Below are 6,153 nucleotides of genomic sequence, written 5' to 3'. Positions count from 1 at the left end.
GTCCTTTTTCTTCTTCTTCTTCTTTTTAATTGTCCTTTAACATAGTGTTAAGTATATATTGTGTATACGTTTTAGTGTTTATACACAATTACTGTTTAAGTTCATCGCTTCTTCAGCCTGGAAGATGTATCAAGAGATACGAAACGTTGGCGTAATAATATGTGGATAAAGGAAAAAAATGAACGCCTTTCCGTTACTCCAGTTTGCCTGTTGAGTGTCTGCTCCTGTCTTCATATTATATATATATATATATATATATATATATATATATATATATATATATATATATATATATATATATATATATATATATATATATATATATATATATATATATATATATATATATATATATATCTGTGTGTATACATTGTATATATATACATCACAAAATCCACATCAGAAAGTGAGTGAAAACCGGGATTTTGAACAAGTACTTTCATAGTTTATTCTATATTTTCAAGTGCTTACTGAATACAAAAGAAGTTGACAGAGCTTTATATACAAAAACAGAAGGGGGGTAGGGTTACAGTTTGTTAATCTGGACAGCATGTTCTTTAAACAAAAAAGACAGGGACAAAGGATCAAGGGATAATCCAGGGTGGAGATTAACATTCCTGGTAGACATAGCTTCAATAAATACAGTCTCTAGCAGATTCCTTTTCGTATGGTCGTTGAACTTGTAGATTATCGTTGACCTGTTCCATTTCATCGCATGGCCTGTCTTAAGCCAATGATCTTCAATGCCATTATTTGATAAGCCTCTTGAAATGACATATTTGTGTTGGGAGCTTCTTACTTTTAGTCCTTTTGATGTTTGACCTATATAAATCTTATTACATTCTTTGCAAGGAATACTGTATACAATATTGCTTGAATTGGGCGGGCTATCCCTAATTACTTTATTTCTCAAAATATTATTATATATAATACTAAGTTAACATCAACAGTTTTTAAAATGGGCACTACAGGAAGGAAATTAGGATGAAATAGTAAACAGAGAATATTCGTAAGTTCGTTGTTAACACTGGTTGGATTGTAATGTCTTTTTTGCTTTATTTTTACAAAGTTCTAAAAAATATGGGGGTAACATAATGAATCTCCTATTTTATCAATAATTTTAAACTCCCCTTCCAAAAATTCAGGACTGCAAATGCTAAGAGCTCTAAGATACATACTGGAAAATGTTGACACCTTAATTTGTTTAGCATGATTAGAGTAAAAATGAATATATGACAAATTATTCTTGGGTATCCTATATGCTTTAAAACAAGAATTGGTGTTATTTCTAATAACTAAGACATTAAAAAATGGTATACAATTATTTTCTTCATATTCTGTTGGGAATTTTATGGATTATTAGTTGTTTGCAAGAAATCAGGAATATTTACATTTTTTTTACAATACAAAAACAATCGTCTACATATCTAACCTCTTGAACACCTTGGAGAATAGATTTGATTTTTAAATTTTTATTTTAAATTTTTTATTTTATAATTTTATCTTTTTATTTTACAATTTTAATGTTTTTATTCAATCGTTTTAATTTTCCAGTTTTATTATTTTAATTTTATCACTTTTGTTTTTTTTAATTTTATAGTTTTAATTTTTGTTACTTTTCAGTTTTAATTTTCTTGTTTATAATTTTGATTTTCTAATTTATAATTAAAATTTTTCAGTTATATTTTTCTAATTTTATCATTTTGATTTTTTATTTATAATAATTTTCTAATTTAAATGTTTAAATTTTATAATTTTAATTCTAAACAAAATTTTTATTTATTGTTAGTTAATAAATTCCTTCAATTATATATAATAATGCTCTAGCAAATATGGGAATAAGGAAAGGGGTAATAAACTCGCCTTTTAGAAGAGAGAAGGTTATAAGTATAAAAAAAGAATAATTTTCAATTCACACCTTCTGGGAAGCGACAGTGACAAGGAATGTATTTCTATATTCACAGAGATCAACTTAACAGTTTGAAACAATGGTTTTATTTCCTTCTAACTGAATTTGTCCTTTATGTTATTATTATTATTATTATTATTATTATTATTATTATTATTATTATTATTATTATTATTATTATTATTATTATTATTATTATTATTATTGTTCAGAAGATAAACCCCTGATAATGTGGAACAAGCTCATCACAGGGGCCATCAACTTGAAATTCAAGCTTCTGAAGAATATTACAGTGTTCAATACAGTATTGTTTCCTATTACTTAGTCATAACACCCTTCAAATTTGCCTCCTATAGTGCTGTAGTAGTGTTTCTCATTACTTAGTTGCAACCCCTTCAAAGTTGTCCTCTGTTAGAAATGCAAGTGTTGTTTCTCATTAATTGGTTGCAACCTCTTCAAACTAGCTTCTGATGGTACTGCAGTATTGGTTCTCATTACTTGGTTGCAATGGCCCTCAAATTTGTCTATATTGAAATTTAATACAGTATTATTTCTCATTATTTGGTTACAATGCCCTTCAAACTTGCCTCTGTAGTACAGTATTGTTTCTCATTATTTGGTTGCAAAGTCCCTTAGGTTTGCCTTTTGATAATGCAGTATTATTTCTCATTACTCGGTTGCCAACGCCCTTCAGAAGTTGTCCTCTATTAGTATTACAGTATTGGTTCTCATTACTTGGTTGTAACCCTTCAGATTTGCCTGTTGTGGTATTGCAATGTTGTTTCTCAATGCCTTTTAAATTAACCTCTTGGCATAGCAGTATTGGCTCTCATTACTTGGTCGCAACTCCCTTCAAACTGGGCCTCTCAGGTCAAAGACGATATGGGGCACTGAGGCATAATAGCGCTGGGCATCGACCTTCGAGAACCCAGCCTTCTCGATCTTTGGCAGAGGGTCTCTGTCTAGCTGGCACCCACCGAAGATGAAAGGCCACACGGGTATGCAGTGGGTGAAGACATGTTGCAGTTTCCTCCTGAAGGCGTGGTTCTCCAGGTCGAATTCTGTAATGTGCTCCAGGAAGTAGAATTTGCCTCCCTTGAAAACAATGGAAGAGGTTGATAAATGAAAAGTGAAGAACTGGCTTCCCTGGAATGGAATGGGAGAGGTTGGTCAAAGAGAAGTCCTGGAAAGCAATGAGAGAGGTTGATAAATGAGAGGTGAAGAATTGACCTCCCTGAAATGAAATGAGAGAGAATGATAAATGAGAAGTGAAAAATTTACCTGCCTGAAATGAAATGAGAGAGGATGATAAATGAGAAGAAAGAACTGACCTCCTGAAATGAAATGAGAGAGGATGATAAATGAAAGAAAATGACCTGAAGAACTGACCCCTGAAATGAAATGAGAGAGGGGATGATAAATGAGAAGTGAAGAACTGACCTCCCTGAAATGAAATGAGAGAATGATACATGAGAAGTGAAGAATTGACCTCCCTGAAATGAAATGAGAGAGGATGATGAATGAGGATTGAAGAACTGACCTCCCTGAAATGAAATGAGAGAGGATGATAAATGAGAAGTGAAGAATTGACCTCCCTGAAATGAAATGAGAGAGGATGATAAATGAGAAGTGAAGAATTGACCTCCCTGAAATGAAATGAGAGAGGATGATAAATGAGAAGTGAAGAATTTACCTCCCTGAAATGAAATGAGAGAGGAAGTAAATGAGAAGAAAGAAAATGACCTCCCTGAAATGAAATGAGAGACGTTGACCAATGAGACGTGAAGAACTGACATCCCTGAAATGAAATAAGAGAGGATGATAAATGAGAAGTGAAGAATTGACCTCCCTGAAATAAAATAAGAGAGGATGATAAATGAGAAGTGAAGAATTGACCTCCCTGAAATGAAATGAGAGAGGATGATAAATGAGAAGTGAAGAATTGACCTCCCTGAAATGAAATGAGAGAGGATGATAAATGAGAAGTGAAGAATTGACCTGCCTAAAATGAAATGAGAGAGGAAGTAAATGAGAAGAAAGAAAATGACCTGCCTAAAATGAAATGAGAGAGGAATAAAGTAGAAAGAAAATGACCTCCCTGAAATGAAATGAGAGACGTTGACCAATGGGAAGTGAAGAACTGACCACCCTGAAATGAAATGAGAGAAGATGATAAATGAGAAGTGAAGAATTGACCTCCTGAAATGAAATGAGAGAGGATGATAAATGAGAGGATGATGAAGAATTGACCTCCTGAAATGAAAATGAGAGATGATAAATGAGAAGTAAAATGACCTCCCTGAAGAAATGAGAATTGAATGACCTGCCTAAAAAATGAAATGAGAGGAATAAAGTAGAAAGAAAATGACCTCCCTGAAATGAAATGAGAGACGTTGACCAATGGGAAGTGAAGAACTGACCACCCTGAAATGAAATGAGAGAGGATGATAAATGAGAAGTGAAGAACTGACCTCCCTGAAATGAAATGAGAGAGGATGATAAATGAGAAGTGAAGAACTGACCTCCCTGAAATGAAATGAGAGAGGATAATAAATGAGAAGTGAAGAATTGACCACCCTGAAATGAAATAAGAGAGGATGATGAATGAGAAGTGAAGAACTGACCTCCCTGAAATGAAATAAGAGAGGATGATAAATGAGAAGTGAAGAACTGACCTCCCTGAAATGAAATGAGAGAGGATGATAAATGAGAAGTGAAGAATTGACCTCCCTGAAATGAAATGAGAGAGGATGATAAATGAGAAGTGAAGAACTGACCTCCTTGAAAGGAAATGAGAGAGAAAGATGAATGAGAAGTGAAGAATTGGCCTCCTTGAAATGAAATGAGAGAGGATGATAAATGAGAAGAGAACTGACTTCACTGAAATTAAATGAGAGAGGATGATAAATGTGAAGTGAAGAATTGTCCTCCCAGAAATGAAATGAGAGAGGATGATAAATGAGAATTGAAGAATTGACCTCCCTGAAATGAAATGAGAGAGGATGATAAATGAGAAGTGAAGAATTGACCTCCCTGAAATGAAATGAGAGAGAATGATAAATGGTTCAATGCTTTGTATATACAGGAGAGGGGTCCGAAATTTGAGGATTGATGGGTAGCAGTTATATAAATACGAGTTATATGTTTAAATTTAATGTCTGATTATAGAAATGATTACTGGAATCACCTATGTTTGACTTATTTACATAATACCATCACTAACTACTTGCATGTGTTAATGATGTGAATGTACAAGGTATGTATGTCTTTGTGAATTAACAAATTTATGTTTTTAGAACATTTATGCTGGGATTTATGTCAAATGAAATAAGAAAACTCTTAATCTGTTGACAAATCAATTTTTAAATATTATGGTGTTGCTATCAGACTGCGCAAGTGTGCGCGCGCACATGTGTAAGATCTATATGACGTGACATAAGACATGTACAGACATGATGTGGCAACATAAGGGAAAGGTATAATTTGTAGTTTAAAGATAGTTAATATTTCAAGGTACAACGGTTAAACATACATTCAAGCCCAGATAATTCACTAAGTTGTGCTATGCAATCTCTGAACTGTATAACCTTCTTGCGCGCGCGCGTGCGTGTGTGTGTGTGTGTGTGTGTTGGGGCAGGGGTAGGAGGGGGGCCAATGCCAAAAATATCGTTGAAAGAATTTATAATAAAAATGAACGTGCCACTGAATAAGAGCCATTTAAGTCCTTTCGTTTTGTTCCCTGAAAAAAAAAAAAACATTTGTGTTAAACTTCAGTGCAAGCATGTCCTCTCACAAGGCCTTTTCATTAAATTAGACGATACAGTTAGGCATTTTTTGGGTTCATTTTTTGGGTTCATTTTTTAAAGAATTTTAATACAAATTTGTTCAGATTTGGTACACACACACACACACACACGCACACTTCTTCTTTTTTTTCTCCTTTTAACGTGCTTTTTTCCCATTTTTGTATGGGGTAAGCACGATGCCTTCTTTTGAAGGACTTTTGATTTGGCTTTGGGGTAGACCGTAGTCTCGATCGGCTGCCCTGCCTAACATCGCTTAGACCCCGGTAGCGTATGGTACATGTATCATACCAGACCCAACGCCCTTTCTCCCAGCAGCGAGTTGTTGCGCCGGGTAGGTCGAGAGTTCAAGACGTGTGAGATGTTTGTTATGTTTTTAGAAGATATTGGAGTGGCTTTGTTTTGTGTGTATATTTAGTCTGTAACACCCATTTGCAGTTT

The 6,153-nt window shown here is 33.8% G+C and overlaps 1 pseudogene; it reads right to left on the bottom strand.

Moving 5' to 3' along the window:
- Positions 1 to 2,741: 2,741 nt before the first annotated feature.
- Positions 2,742 to 6,153, bottom strand: part of LOC136855180 (thiol S-methyltransferase TMT1A-like) — a 93,641-nt pseudogene continuing 90,229 nt past the window's right edge.

Source organism: Macrobrachium rosenbergii, chromosome 30, assembly GCF_040412425.1.
Source record: "Macrobrachium rosenbergii isolate ZJJX-2024 chromosome 30, ASM4041242v1, whole genome shotgun sequence".
NCBI classification, from domain to species: domain Eukaryota; kingdom Metazoa; phylum Arthropoda; class Malacostraca; order Decapoda; family Palaemonidae; genus Macrobrachium; species Macrobrachium rosenbergii.
The sequence above is the reverse complement of the archived record's forward strand: the minus strand, read 5'-3'. Positions and strand labels throughout refer to the sequence as shown.